The sequence below is a fragment of the Giraffa tippelskirchi genome, chromosome 12 (genome assembly GCF_054371585.1).
Source record: "Giraffa tippelskirchi isolate mGirTip1 chromosome 12, T2T-mGirTip1v1.2.pri, whole genome shotgun sequence".
In the NCBI taxonomy this organism is placed as follows: domain Eukaryota; kingdom Metazoa; phylum Chordata; class Mammalia; order Artiodactyla; family Giraffidae; genus Giraffa; species Giraffa tippelskirchi.
Window position 1 is genome coordinate 41,460,736 of NC_137286.1, and position 16,689 is coordinate 41,477,424.

Genomic DNA, 16,689 nt, shown 5'->3' on the forward strand with positions numbered 1-16,689 from the left:
GAGGATGAGGGAAATGAGGCCAGAGGGAGAAGGAAATGCCAGGTCTGAAGCCAAATTTGCTGAATGCTGGATCTTGGATGCTTCTCTTGGTGATGACAGAGCAAGGAGGAAATATCAGCCCAAGATCTCTGGGTGCTAAGCGAATCTGCCGTGGAAGGTGCACATGTGTGTGTACACGGAGACACACACACAGTCACACATAGAGACACACACAGACACACTCAGACACACTCATACACACACTCACATGTTCACACACGGAGACACACAGACACATTCATACACTCACACACATTCACACAGAGACACACACTCAGACACTCATATACTCACAGACATTCATACAGACACTCTCATACATGTTCACACACAGAGACATACACTCATAGACACACATTCACACAGACACACCCATACACTCACACACATTCACACAGAAACACACACTCAGATACTCATACACTCACACACATTCATACAGATACACTCATACAATCATACATGTTCATACAGAGACACACAGACACACTCACTCATACACTCATAGACATTCACAGGGACATATACTCACAGACACACTCACATACTCACACATGTTCACACCCAGAGACACACACACAGACACACTCATACATTCACACACATTCATACATATAAATCATCTGAGCAATAGTATGTACACTGAGCAAGGGACCGCCGTGAGCCCCCAGGCCAAGCCCCTGCCCCTTACAGACTGGAAAACAGGGACGAGCACCATCATTTTTCAAAACTACATGGAGAGCTAGTGGCAGAATCAGCCCCAGGTCGCAGGGCTCCTGACACCTTGCCATTTTCACAAGTGTCTGTGTAGAAACTGTCAGGCCTCAGAGAAGCAGAAACCAGAGGCTGGGGGCCTGGGGAGAGTGAGACGAGTCCCAGCCACTGGGAAAGGCCAGTTTTGCCAGGAGGCACCATCGGCAATGGCCTCCTCGAAGACTGGAGAGGAGGAGGGTGTGTGATGGGCTGGAGGAAGCAGACAGAGGGATGATTCCAAGGCAGAGGGCAGAGGCATGAAGGGGTGACGTGGTAGAGTCTGTCTGTGTGGTCAGGATAAGCAGGGGGGCATCCAGAGAAAGCAGGGTGCTCAATCTGGACTAGGCATCTGGACTCGATTTGGCAGGCAGTGGAAGCTGGGAGCAGCGACAGAGCAGGTGCCAGAGGGCCGGACCTGCAGCTCAGATGAGCATTCGCCCACAGGATGCACAGACTGGGGCCCACATTCTCTTGTCTGCGACGCCTCCTGCATACACACAACCAGGAGGAGAACTCCAGGCTTTTCCATCTCCGGACGCATGGCTATTTCCACCGCACGTCTACAGCTTCTGGAATGGCCGGAACCAGATTCTGGACTTTTTCCCACTCCCTCATGATGCCATATGTGATTCTCATGTTGTGCTCCAGCTTGACTAATGCAGCTGTCCAGTCTACGAGGCTCAAATGAATGTCCACCTTTTCATAACCTTATGCATTTGTAACTGCTCAAAGTGTTGACATCAGATGTTGATCAAAACGGAGAAGAAAAGGACCTGATTTAGGACTGTAACTTGTAGAACTGCCACATGAATCTTCGGACAGAAGACAAGCTCTCTGAATTTCATCTCCACCAACTCCCTTAAAGCTTTCACCTTCCCTTTTGCCAACCAGTCCAAAAATCTGATGAGGACAAATGATACAAACCTTGAGCTGGATGAGCAAAACCCGGTTATAAGGTGTTCTTATTAATGTTTTCCCAGATGCAATGATATATTGATCTTTCCAACAATGAAATAATGTGCCAAGATGCAGGGTGGGCAGTGTCCTCACTTTACGCTCATGAAAAGCACGACAAAGAGAATTTCTCTGCAGCATCTGGGTTATTGGCCTGGCTTGTTATTTTGGACTTTGGTGTTTTTTTCCCCAGGATGATGGATGCTACTGTGATTCAGTGAAACTCTGGATTCAATGAAACTATTAAAAGAAGGCATTCATCTAGGAATCTAAAATTTATGGATGGGAATTTCTACCTCCCTTGTGTCACCTGCAATAAATTTCTAACTGAAAGGAGGCCCCTTTCTCCCTTCACGGCAGTTTTCCTCCACAAAACTGCTAAAGAGGGCAAGTAAAAATTACAAATAAGATGACAGAAATGTTTCCAAATACATCATACAGAATAAATATAAACACATTAAATTTACTGGTTTTGTTGTTGTTGTTCGGTTGCTAAGTCACTAGGTTGCTTTGTGACCCTACGGACTGCAAAACGCCAATTTTCCCTGTCCTTCACCATCTCCCAGAATTTGCTCAAACTCATTTTCATTAAGTCAGTAATGCCACCCAACCATCTCATCCTCTGTTGTCCCCTTCTCCTCCTGCCCTCAATCTTTCCCAGCAAAATGTGGTCCTTTTCCTGACAAAAAGTGGTCCACTGGATAAGGGATGGCAAACCACTTCAGTATTCTTGCCTTGAGAACCCTGTGAACAGTATGAACGGTATGAAAATTTACTGGTTGAAAGACTGTGATTCTCAAAGTGGACTTATAAAAAAAATTTTTTTAAAACTGTAGTCAAATGCTACCTATAACAGGCATACCTAAATGCTGCCACAGGAAGGATGCAAGTATGCCAAGGGGTATAGAAAATATCAGTCAAAACCAAACCAGAATATAGTCGGTAGCTTTTACAGGCAGATTGGCATAATAGTTAAAGGTCATAGACCCTGGAGCTCAATTGCTCAAGTTCAAATTAAAGCTCTTCCACTTACTAGCTGTGTGACTTGAACAAATTCTCTTTGTCTCCGTTTCCTCAGCTGTAAAATGTGAATGATAATAGTATCTACCTCTTGTTATATGTATTACTGTCTGGTGAATATTAAGCAATTTGGCAATAGTGGTAAGGCTCAAGTTAAACAAGGGATTCCCTAGTGGCTCAGATGGTAAAGAATCTGCCTGCAATGCAGGAGACCTGGGTTCAATTCCTGGTCCAGGAAGATCCCATAGAGAAGGGAATGGCAACCCACTCCAGTATTCCTGCCTGGAGAATCCCATGGACAGAGGAGCCTGGTGGGCTACAGTCAGTGGGGTCCCTAAAGAGGAGGACATGACAGAGCAACTAACATTTTATATAAAAAGGAAGGTACACAAACGTATATGGAAATGATTCATACCATGTTTAGCAGAGAGTTTCCTTTGGAGAGAAAGAAGGGGAAGGAAAAATGCAGTTTAAGGTCTAAAATTAAATCTCAATGTTAAGAGCTGTCCTGACATCTGGTGACACCTGGAGGGCCTGTAAGGATCTAGTCACAAGTTCCTCTCCCCACTCTGCTCCCACATAGGATCCCGGAGCAAGACAACTCTCCTCGTCAAGAGGATCTGGCAGTTTCTACTTTTCCCCAAGCAGCAAGTGTTGGTACCCTGCCAGCCCAGGGATATTCAAATAAGCCAGTCACAACCTCCCATGGAAACCAGGGGTCCCCTCACATCCTTGTTACTATGCAGTCTGCCCTCAATAGACCATGCGTGTTCACTCTGCTCCTGAGTCAAGCCCTGTGTGGCCCTGAGTGACGCGCTGCATCTTCCCCCTAGACTGTGAACTATGTGGTTAACGAGCTGCTGTTGGTGGAGAACAGACTTACGGACACAGTTTGGGTGAGGAAGGAGAGGGTGGGATGAATGGAGAGAGTAGCATGGAAATATATATACTGCCATATGTAAAGGGCTTCCCTGGTGGCTCAGATGGTAAAGAATCTGCCTACAATGCAGGAGACCCGGGTTTGATCCCTGGATCAGGAAGATGCCCTGGAGAAGGCAATGGCCACCCACTCCAGTATTCTTGCCTAGAGAATCCCATGGACAGAAGGGCCTGGTGGGCTACAGTCCACGGGGTCACAAAGAGTCAGACACAACTGAGAGACTAAACAGAGGGGTGGGAAGGGGTGGGAGGTGGGAGGGAGGTTCAAGAGGGAGGGGATACATGTATACCTATGGCTGATTCAGAAACCAACACAATATTGTAAAGCAATTATCCTTCAATTAAAAATAAATAAATTTAAAGAAAAAATTAAGCTGCTGTCAGGAGTTTCATGGGATCATGAAAGCACAGGGTTAAGACTCTGCGCTTCTAATGCAGAAGGCACGGATTCGATCCCTCATAGGGGAACTAAGATCCCACATGTGCGAAGTGTGGCCAAAAATAAATAAATACAAAAAATAAAAAAATAAGCTGCTGTCAATCTTCTCTGTCCAGAGTCAGATGTCAGGTGAGCATATCCATAACCCTAGGGAGGGAGTCTGCCTTCTCCAGTGGGGTGAATAGCTGGTGATTAAACAAAAGGATTAACAAGTTGATCTTGAACTACCACATATTCTTTTAAAAAAACTAACACACAAGCAAAAATGACAAAATGTTAATACCTATTTAATCTCAATGGTACATGGATGTCTCTTGGGTTATTGTCTGTACGTTTCCGCATTTTTAAAAACAGGTACTAATTTAAAAAGAAAGTCAATTTTAAAAACTAGAAAAATAAGTTCCCACTTAGACCTCCTGTCAAAATGGAGCAGAAAATTTCATAAATAAGGCAGTAAAAAGTAACTACTAATTAACCAATTTTTGTTACTGTGTTTTGCTGTTTTTGCATTTTTACAGTGAGAAGTCTGTGTCTTAGAAAGAACACTGAATAGTTACTTGCTTTATTTTAATTAATTAGGAATTCTGGATCTATTTGGATAGACAAATTCTAAAGTTTCCTACAAAGCTCCTATAACCATAATTTGACAGATAAATCAGTGGAGCAAGATAAAAAGACAAGAGGCATACACAAATGTAGCTAAGGATTCATTCCATGATGAAGGTGGCATTTCAAGTCAATGAGAAAATAATGGTTTATTCAGTAAAACGTGTCAATAGTATTATTAGAAACATTGGTTAACCAACTGTAAAAAATTAAGTCAGCACTCATTCCTTACCATATACAAACATAAATAACAGATTAAATGAAAAGAAGAAAATCTGAGTCAGGACCCAGGTGAGGTTGTGAAAAGATATTTCCACACAACATTCCAAAAGTTGAAACCATGATGAAAAAGATTGATCAACGTGGATAAATGAAAATGACTTACCATGTCAATAAACATCACAGGGGCCTCCCTGGTGGTCTAGTGGTTAAGAATCTGCCTGCCAATGCAGCGGACATGGGTTCGATCCCTGGTCTGGGAGGATCCCACATGCCACGGAGCAACTAAGCCCATGTTCCACACTGTAGAGCCCTCAATCCACACTGTAGAGCCCATGAGCCCCAGCTACTGAAGCCCACACACCTAGAGCCCATGCTTCAAAAACAAGAGAAGCCCCTGCTCTCCGCAACAACTAGAGAAAGCCTGTGTGCAGCAATGAAGACTCAGGACAACCAAAAATAAAAAAAAGTAAACAAATAAATCTTAAAAAAATAAATAAATAAATAAATAAACATCACAGAAATTGAAAAAAAAACAGAGTGTAGAAATTTTTTGCATCTCATAGAAAACTCTAAATATCAGTAAGAAAGAATGAACAGCCCCATAGACAATATTCAAAGACAGAAAGGCAAAGGAAAAAATGGGCAACATTATAAGAAACAATTACATAATTTATTATGTAATTTATATATATAAATTTATGTAAATATAAATTATAATATATAATTTATATATTATATAAATGTATAAAGAATTATAATAAACAAATTCTTTGTGGCTCAGCTGGTAAAGAATCTTCCTGCAATGTGGGAGACCTGGGTTGGATCGCTGGGTTGGGAAGATCCCCTGGAGAAGGGAAAGGCTACCCACTCCAGCATTCTGGCCTAGAGAATTCCATGGACTGTATAATCTATGGGGTCACAAAGAGTTGGACACACCGAGTGACTTTCATTTTCATGATAATCAAAGAAAGCAAACTAAAACCACAATGGGTTTGACTGCCTTAGGATGTATACATGTAAAGAAAATTAAGATGATATTTTCTTTCTAAGGTGGAGAAGCACCAAAACACTGGGTTTTTTTGGTTTTGTTTTGCCTGCTGAACTGGTATGGGTTAAGAAGACTCATCACTATTGGGGAGAATGTGGAAAAGCGAGCACTCCTGGGCATTATGAAAGAGAAAGAGAGATAGGAAATCTGTGTGATCATTACAGGAAATAATCTGCATAAAACCTGAACCACGCATATCCTTTAAATAAAACAAATCCACACTTCTAAGTACTTATCTCAAGGCAACAGTCAAATATGTGTAAAAAAGAAAGTGCTACAAATACATTCTCTTTAATGTTGCTTATAATAAGAGAAATATCAGCAATAACCTTTGTAGCTAACGATTGGTTATATAAAACTGTAGTGCTTCAACATGATGAAATATCATGCAGCCACTATAAGCAAGGCTGAAGAAATAAATGTATTGATATGTTTAATTTTTAATGATGCGTTCTTAAGCTAAAAAGTGTGCCACTAAATGGCATACTGTAACATGATATAAAATTGTCTATATGCACACCTTATGTACCAAAATGTTATTAAAAATTATCCCTTAGTGCTTTTTCCTTCCCTTTGTTTTAGGTCTGTATTACTTAAATGCTTGGAATATGTGATTTTTCTAATAAAAAAATAATGAAACAAGGATTTGCAGGAAATCCCAGCAAGGGGAACCTGGGGAAGTAAATTATTACCTCCAATCTTTGGTGTTCTCACCTAGAAAAGGAAGATATCAATTCCTCTTCCTGGGATTTCTAACAGGGTCAAAGGAGACATGTATGATTTCATTCAAAAATCTTGTAAATGGCATGTGTCAGGTATGGTTTTATTTATATAACTACTGGAAATACAGCAGGCTATTCAAGCAGATAAAAAAAAAAAACTACCCTCATGAGCTTATATGTTAGTGAGGAGACAGATAATAAGCAAAATAGACAAATAAAATGAATAGTATATTAGATGGTGGAAAATGCTATGGAGGAAAATAGAGGAGGGGTTAAAAGTAGGGGACCAGGGGTGGGGACTGCAATTGTTAAGAAGGTGTTCAGAGAAGTCCTCAGGGGAAAGATTACATCTAAGTCGAGTCCCCAAATAGGTAACAGAGCCAACCACATGCCTAGCTGCCTTTCCTGAGGAGGAGTCAAGCGTCCCAGGCAGAGCAAACAGCGAGGGCAGAGATCCTGAGGGTGAAGCATGACTGGTGTGTTTGGTTGGCCAGGAAGGCATTTTATACAATATGATGTGCAAATAAACACTTTTTACTACTTTACTGTCGATGATACAATATTTATCTCTAAGGTGACTATGATCTTTATCAAAATGTCCCCCAAAAATAGCTCAGGCACCACTTACGTTCCATTTTAGAGTGAAATAATAATGAGACCTGGGAGCTCCCTCAACTTCTCCTCTCTCCACCTAAAATCATCCCTGTGTCAGCCTCCCTCCTAACCTTTAACTTCCTAGGAAGAGATGAGGCCCTGGACCAAATGATGACTATTGGGATGGAGAGGGACAGACAAATACCACTGAGGGGAAGTCAAAATGTTTCCTAACAGGAAACAGGATAAGAACCCTCTGGTTTGGGCTTCCCTGTGGTCCAATGGTGAAGAATCTGCCTGCCAGTTAAGGGGACATAGGTTCAATCCCTGGTTTGGGAAGATTCCACATGCCTCAGGGCGACTAAAGGCATGCATAACTACTAAAGCCCGCAATGCTCTAAAGACTGTAAGCCACACAATGAGAAGCCCAAACACCACAACTAGAGAGTAACCCCTACTTGGTGCAATTAGAGAAAGCCAGAGCACAGCAATGAAGATCCAATATAGCCAAAAATTGAAAAAAAAAAACAAAAAAAAAACTCAACTCTTTGGTTCATTTCTCATTTAGGAAACTTTCTCCAAACTGCTTTACATGTATTTTCCTATATATGACATTGGGGGGGGGGGGGAGCGGGAAATGGTATGTCATTTTTCTGCTTTAATTTAACTGTTTTCATGTCAGTGATAAATGTAAATGCATATTCTAGATCCTGCATACCTCATAACTGGGTATGGCTCTATGGTCTCAGGGACTATATGCACTGTGGGGACAATGTTGAACTTTTATCACTGTGTTTCCAAAACTGCAGTCTAGGAGGAAACTTTGGGCTTCATGGATTCGTTTTAGAGAGAATAGAGGGTTTTTTTAATATTTATTTGTTTATTTGGCTGCACCAGGTCTTAGTTGGAACACATGGGATCTAGTTCCCTGACCAGGGATTGAACCCGGGCCTCTTGCTTTGGGAGCACAGAGTCTTAGCCACTGGACCACCAGGGAAGTCCTGAGAGGGAAGAGTTTTAGGATTCAAGAAACACTGATCAAGGTGTAGATCTGATCAAATTGCCCAGAAAGTCCACTGCCACCAGAAGTCAAAGTTATGCCTTTGGGTCTGCAAAATTCTGTTGCCTCTCGACACTCAGGTGGCAAATATTCATCATCTCAGAGGCTGTGCTGTATTATTAATAATTTCATATTGCTGTGCTATGTGCTAAATCGCTTCAGTCGTATCTGACTCTTTGCGACCCTATGGACTGTAGCCCATCAGGCTTCTCTGTTCATGGAATTCTCCAGGCAAGAAGACTATAGTGGGGAGCCACTGTCTTCTCCAGTGGATCTTCCCAACCCAGGGATCAAACCCAGGTCTTTCACATCTCCTGCAATGGCAGGCGGGTTCTTTACCACTAGCACCACCTGGGAAGTCCCTCTATATGGGATCTTCTTATTGCTGCTATAACAAATACCATAAATATAGTGGCTTAAAATCACACAGATTTACAGTCTTATTAGAGTTCTGGAGGTCAGAAGTCCAAATGGACTTTTTAATCCAGGTATTAGCAAGGGCTGAATTCCTTCCAGAGGCTCCTTAGGGGACAATCTGTTTCTTTGCATTTTTCAGCTCCGGGAAGCTGCCCACAGTCCCTGACTCATGGCCCCTGCGTCCATCTTCAAAGCCAGCAATGACATCATTTTGAGCTCTACTCCTGCCTCCTTCACTAACTCTTCTGAATCCTCTTCCCCATCTGTAGGCTCTTGTGTTTGCTCTGAACCCCTCGATCATCCAGCATAATCCCCCCATCTCAAGATCTGAACTTAATCACATCTGCAAAGGACAGGTCACATATTCACAGGTTCCTGGGTATTAGGACATGGCCTTCCAGGGGGTGGGGTGAGGGCTAACCTCCTTACCAGAGGGCCTGAACCCCTGACCACCAGTGCACATGCAGAAAGAAGGATGGTCTGTCCTCTTCACTTTCTCATATTTAGAGTAGACACAGCTGGAAGGTCTGCAGTCCTTCTTGGAAGACAAATGCTTTGCTCTAGTTGATAAAACAACTGGTTTCCCCAGTCTATCAGCTAGAACCCTCTGTTGACCAGCAGCTGAGGATAAAGATAACTGGTGATGTTGATAAGGACTCTCTTGTATTGTAACCCTGGAATTTATCCTAAAATCCTGGACATGTGGAAGGCCACATTGTCATGTCCCCCCACCTCATTTTTCCAGCTCACGGTAACCCTGACCCATGCCTGCCTGGGCACCCGAGACAGAGAACTGGTCCAGCCCAGGTCCTTCAGCCATCCGGGACCTGGCTGCGACTCCCGGAATTCTACCTGTGGATGGGGATGTGGTGTCTGACTCAGATCTTCCCCTTCCTCTAGCAACTCCAAACAGCACTTGTAAATGTGGAGAATAAACTGGGGCCCAGGCCTCAAGCCCAGACATTCTGACCAGGCAGAGCAGGGAAAAACCTGAAATCTACTTGTTTAAAGATCCCCAAGAGCCTCTGGTACCCTTGAGGCCCTGACAGTGGCTTGGGAATGCTGGACTAGATGTATCCTAGCAGTGATGACCCTGATACTTTTTAATAATCTTCAATCTGCTCATGAGCTCCTCCAGCTAAGCCTCCTTACACTGAAGTACAGAAAACAACGGAAGTCCCCTCTTCCTTCCCCATGCCGTCCTTAAGCTAAGCCTCTTTCCGGGGGCCACACCGTAGTGTTGACTCACACGGAGGTGATGGGACACTGAATCATTACACTTTTCCATCACGCAGCAGCTCCAGAGCCAGGCTTTCCCGGCCCTGCAGAGAGCCTTCTGAATCATCCGAAGTGACACCCAGTCCCTGCTTCACATGACAGCGCTACTGCACTGCCCAGCTCTGTGCCAGCTCCTTGCTGGTCATGGCCAAGATGGGAACAAGATACCGTCCCACTCCTTCTGGGCTCAGAGATCAGAGGGAAGCGCAGACTAGCACTGGTCTGTTACAACACAGTGCAGGGAGTGCATCCACGGCTGTCGGACAGAGCGGGAGAGAGCCCGGAGCCCACCACCCCCTGTCCATCCCCACTCACTATCCACCCCCATGCACTCCTGCCCACTCACTACCCACTCCACCCCCACCCACTCACTACTCTCCCCATCCACTCTCACCCACTCAATACCTGCTCTCCATCCTGCACCCACAATGATAAACGACTCTGCATTCTCTTCAACCCTAGCTCCAGAAACAGGCCGCATACTGAGTCTCAGCTGGCCTCTCACCGCTGCTGTCAACCCTCCAGGCTTCCAGGAGGGTCCGAAGCCCTTCACATTCCCATGAATCCCTATTGACTTTTGGTTTGTTTTCTCAGCTGTTTACTTGAAGTCTCCTTAAGTAACCATAAAACAGGCATGTTTAGCATCCTGCTTAAAATTTTTCTTTCTCAAAATCCCAGTGATATTGCAGAGGCCAGAGTGGTCATCATAGCACGTTAGCCTCTGGTAGTCATAACTGCTCCCCAGGACCCGAGGAGAGAGGCAGGAAGAAAGATCACAGCAGACAGAGGAACACCAAGGAAGACAAGCGTGGCAGAGGGGGGGAGGCAGGGGACTGCGGGCTGGGAGCTTCTGTAGTGCTCTGTTCTCACAGGCCAAGCCAGTCAAAAAGGCTGCCAGGAAAGTTCCCCCTGCTGAGAACATGGGCAACAGAGCCCCAGAAAAATCATACAGCATTTGAGCTGGACAAGTCACATGCTAAGGATGGTATTAAATGGGTGTGTGTGTGTGTGTGTGTGTGTGTGTGTGTGTGTATGTGTGTGTGTGTGTGTGTGTGTCTTTGTGTATGAGTGCACTCAGCAAGTGGTTTTCGAACTTGGATAAAGAAGGAAACATCAGGGCTTCCCTGGTGGCTCAGTGGTGAACAATCCGCCTGCCAATGCAGGAGACACAGTTTCCATCCCTCGTCTGGGAGGATCCCTGCGTGTCCCAGACATAGGACACCAGCCATTCCAATAACTCCCCTACATTTCACTCCAAGCTCATAAAATAGCTTCTTATTATCTGGCTTCTAATGGGCATTTCTCCTTGATCAGTAAGTACATTTGTCAGATTCACTTTCTTCTCACTAAACTATTAAGCCAGCAGTTTGTGTCTTATGCATCAGGCCTCCGGTTATCATGCTTTTGCATGTGTGCCCAGTTGTGTCCAGCTCTTTGGGACCCCATGGACTGAGCATGCCAGAATACTGGAGTGGGTTTTCATTTCTTCCTGCAAGGGATCTTCCTGACCCAGGGATCAAACTCAGGTCTCCTGCATTGGCAGGTGGGTTCTTTACCACTGAGCCATCAGGGAAGCCCTGGTTAACCATGGGTCCTTCTCTATTAGACTGGCCTGGGTATATCAGCAAAGGAATACTCCAACTAGCAAAAATGACAGCTACACACCTCAATGTGGGGACCACACCAAGGTTCAAATCCTCATGAAGCTCTGTCTCAGCAACCTCTGGCCTTCGAGGATAAGACTCAATCCCAACATGCTCTGATCACACACCAGTGTTGTCTTAAGCTCTTTACATGCTGCGTCCATCAGGACAGGCTAGGTTATGCTGTAGCAAGATTGTCCCTGGATTCCAGGAGCTTAAAACCCCAGTGGTTTATCTCTTATCCATGGATGTGACCAACATGAGTCAGCCAGGGGTTCTGCTCCACGTCACCCTCAGCCTAGAACCCAGCCGAGGAGCAGGCCCCACAAGGTTTGCAGGATCCTAGTTCCTTGACCAGGGTAGAATCCAGGGCCACAGCAGTGAGAGCTCCACATCCTAACCAATGGACTTCCAGGGAACTCCCATAGAGTTTGTCACTGGAGCAGGAGAAAAGGAACAACAAAAAGTGAGGCACCTGCAAAAACTCTGAAAGCTCCCAGCCAAACAAGGCACAAGACCACATCTAATTTCAGGTGACAGGGAGGAGGAAATGGCAACCCACTCCAATATTCTTGCCTGGAGAATTCCATGGACAGAGGAGTCTGGCAGGCTACAGTCCATGGGGTCACAAAGAGTCAGACATGACTGAGCACACACACGCATGGAAGGAAGTCCAAAAGGGAGGGGATATGTGTGTAGGTATAGCTGATTCATTTTGCTGTACAGCAGAAACTAACACGACATTGTAAAGCAACTACACCCCAATAAAAAATTAATTTAAAAAATAAAATAAATAATAATTTCAGGGAACTGCAATCCACCACGTTCCCAGAAGGAGAGAGAGTGAGAATCTTTATTAGCAGAAGAATAACCACCACACACATGGTGCTGATGACCTCTTGGAGCAATCAGTCCCTAACTTTAACTAATTTAAAGGTTTTTCTTGAAATGAGCCAAAATCTGCCTGTGCCAGGCCATGGTCTAGGCACTAGATATACAACAACATTTCCCTGGAGAAGGAAACGGTAACCCACTCTAGTACTCTTGTCTGGAAAATCCCATCAACAGAGGAGCCTGGTGGGTTACAGACCATGGAGTCGCAAAAGAGTTGGACAGGATTTAGTGGTTAAACAACAACAACAAATAAACCAAAGTCTCTGTCCTCCTACAATTTATACTGTAGTGGTTCCATCCATTAGTCCCTGTTGAGTCAAAATAACTTTACTCCGTTGTCTCATTCATTCAGTAAGCATTTACTGAGTACCTAATTCCCTGGCAGGTACTGTGCTAGATTTCAGGAGCTTTCAGGCTGAAGAGGACATGGTCTTTCAGGAGTCCATGTTGTAGGGGGTTAACTAGACATCAAGGAGAATCAGGTGCCAGTGAAAGATGAATGACATGTCAATGACGCGGAATTAGGAGGCCACAAGCTGGGCTTAGAAAAGGCAGAGGAACCAGAGATCAAACTGCCAACATTTGTTGGATCATGGAGAAAGCAAGGGAATTCCAGAAAAACATCTACTTCTGCTTCACTGACTACAAGAAAGCCTTTGACTCTGTGGATCACAACAAACTATGGAAAATTCTCAAAGAGACAAGAATACCCCATCACCTTACCTGCTTCCTGAGCAACCTGTATGAAGGTCAAGAAGCAACAGGTAGAACAGGACATGGAACAACGGACTGGTTCCAAATTGGGAAAGGAGTAAGTTAAGGATGTATACTGTCTCCCTGCTTATTTAACTTCTATGCAAATACCGCATGTGAAACACTAGGCTGGATGAGTCACAAGCTGGAATCAAGATTGATGGGAGAAATATGAACCTCAGGTATGGAGATGGTACCACTCTCATGGCAAAAAGCAAAGAGCAACTAAAGAGCCTCTAGATGAGGGTGAAAGAGGAAAGTGAAAAAGCTAGCTTAAAATTCAACATTGAAAAAACTAAAATGGCATCCAGTCTCATCACTACATGGCAAATAGATGGGGAAAAAGTGGAAACAGTGACAGATTTTATTTTCTTGGTCTCCAAAATCACTGTGGACAGTGACTGCAGCTGTGAAATTAAAAGATGCTTGCTCCTTGGAAGGAAAACTATGACAAACCTAGACAGCATATTAAAACATAGACATCACTTTACTGACAAAGGTCTGTATGGTCAAAGCTACGGTTTTCCAGTGGTCATGTATGGATGTGACAGTTGGACTATAAAGAAGGCTGAGCACCAAAGATTTGATGCTTTCAAATTGTGGTGCTGTAGAAGACTCTTGAGGGTCCCTTGGAGAGCAAGGAGATCAAACCAGTCAATCTTAAAGGAAATCAACCTTGAATATTCATTGGAAGGACTGATGGTAAAGCTGAAGCTCCAATATTTGGTCACCTGATGCAAAGAGCCGACTCACTGAAAAAGACCCTGATGCTGGGAAAGATTAAAAACAAAGGAATAAGGGGGCAACAGAAGATGAGATGGTTAGATAGCATCACTGACTCAGTGGACATGAACTTGAGAAAACTCCAAAGGTGAAGGACAAGGAAACCTGGCATGCTACAGTTCACAGAGTCGCAAAGAGTTGGACATGATTGAACTACTGAACAATAAAAACAGGGGACCACAGTATTTCATTTCCGACACTCAGAGGGGGGACATGCACATTCTAGAAAGAAGCCTTCTAGGGGTTCTCAAACTGTGTTCTCAGAACCATTAGGGGTTCCAAGAGAGTGCTTTAGAAATTAACTTGGAAGTAAACAGTCTGCCATGTCACTCCCTCATCGCTAATCTGTTTCATGTACTTAACTTTCATATAAGATTCAACTTAAAGAGTTGTACTCTTAGAGAGAAGGGGTGGAGGGAAACTAATGGTCTATGGGACAATTAACCACTGGTGGTCCAGTGGTTAAGAACCTGCTTTCTGGGGCTTCCCTGGTGGCTCAGTAATAAAGAATCCACCTGCCAATGCAGGAGAAGCGAGTTTGATCCCTGGTCTGGGAAGATCGTATATGCTGCAGAACAACTAAGGCTATGCATCACAACTACTGAGCCTGTGCTCCAGAGCCCAGGAGCCACAACTACTGAGCTCATGTGCAGCAAATATTAAAGCCCACTTGCCCTAGAGCCCTTGCTCCACAATAAGAGAAACCACTGCAGTGAGAAGCCCGTGTACTGCACTGAAGAATAGCCCTTGCTCACCACAACTAAAGAAAGCCCACGCAACAGTGAAGACCCAGCATAGTCCAAAAGAAAAATTAATGGTCCAGTCTGATGCGCTCTCATTTTATATAAACATGCAGAAAACTTAAATAACTAACTGAGGTCATATCATGAGTTAGATGCATGCCAGAGGCTGCCTGCCAACTGCCTCTGCCTGTCTCTAAACTCCATACCCACCCCCTCTTATTTTTCAATTTACACCAAGTCTGCAGGTAGGTTCCCCATGTCAATGGGAAAAGCTAATCAGTGGGCTTTAGCGGCACAGCCACAGGGGAACCTGGAATCTTTCCCAGCTACTTTGAGAACACACATCACCACTTGGCAGAAGCAGACAGCAAGGCCTTCCCCTTTCTTCTCCTGGTCATCAAGTCCCAGCTCAGCAGGCACCAAGCCATAGCTGCAACACTGCTTTCTGCTTCACATTTTTCAGGATCTAAGAAAGGACTTATCTGGGGGCTCCTGAGTGAGAACCCTCGGCCCCAGACCAGTTCTGTGTGCAGTGGACAGAGACAGGACAGACATCTTAACCTCACAGGAGCGACTGAATGAGGGAGTATCAGAGAGTTAATAGCTGCAAAGGCTTTTGGAAGCTGGAAAACCACGTCAATTTTGCCTCTAGCATTGGCTGGAGTGGGGGGTGGGGGGTGGTATAGAATATTATATTTGTAAAATTCAAAAAAAACACATCACCGACAAAGAATCCTCTGTCTGTTTTCCAAGTATTAAGTGCTATACAACACTTCCTCCTCACCAAACTCATCAGAAATGCAAATAAACTGTTTGATCTATTACTTGCCTGGGAATTTATTTGCACATAGTCTCAGATTTACACAAGCCTCTCAGACAAGTACAGTAAAAATCAGACTCTATTTACCAGACAGTCAAGGTTTTTCTTCCAGGTAAGAAAATCTCTCAATCTGTTCATTCTACAAGGTCCCTCCTTCTCTCTCCTGCACCTCCTTCCTCTGATGCCCCTAAAAGGGGGGTGTCCAACTCTCCCTACAGCATCAGAGCATCAGGCACCCCACTCTTTAATGTCCTTCTCTTATCTCAACTCTCCTCAAAATACTGCTGTGACGGTGGCATTCCCACAGACATACTGTGGTCACAGCAGTCTGCCGGCCTCTACCTGCAGAGCATCCCCACCAGGGATGCTGGTGGTCACAGGACTGGGAAAGAAGGGTCATTAACCAAACATCTCCATCTAGGTGAGGCAGTGGTGACAGCTTGTCTGGTGGAGAAGGGAGTGTATAACCTGGCTCCATAAGCTGCTCTCAACTCCTGGCAACTCTTGATGCCATGCATAAGACCTCAGCCAGCCGGGCGGCAAAGCTCCCCCATCGCAGCCATGAGGGCAGAAGCATGGACTCAGCTCTCTCTCTGGAAACCATCCCTTCCTAAAGAGAAATGGGTTGGAAGCCTCTGAGATAAATTTTTATTGTTTATCGCAGAGACTCTGGATCCCCCAGCTCAGGTCTTCCCCACAGGATCCTTAATTCCCCCTGAAAAGCGCGCCTGAATCAACCATCTTCCCCAGCATCCACACAGCAGTTGAACACGGCTACAGTCTTCCAGCACGATGGTACTGGAATGGGTACTGTTACAGTGGAGCTGCTCAAACAGAGGGAGCTCCTGGCACCCTGGGGAAAGCGGACTAACGATCACTCGGGCTGGATGTGTCAGCCGGGAGGAATGCTCGCGTTCGGAGGACCGAACAGGCAAGAAATGCTGCAGGCGTACGAGTTAGAC

General features: G+C 44.7%; 1 long non-coding RNA gene and 1 other non-coding gene across 2 annotated transcripts in view; one reads left to right on the forward strand and one right to left on the reverse strand.

Moving 5' to 3' along the window:
* Positions 1–16,689, forward strand: part of LOC145528378 (uncharacterized) — a 37,185-nt gene that overhangs the window by 6,692 nt on the left and 13,804 nt on the right. The window lies entirely within an intron of this gene.
* TRNAW-CCA (transfer RNA tryptophan (anticodon CCA)) lies at positions 8,261–8,333 on the reverse strand. The gene has a single exon. It is a non-coding gene; the product is annotated as a tRNA-Trp (tRNA).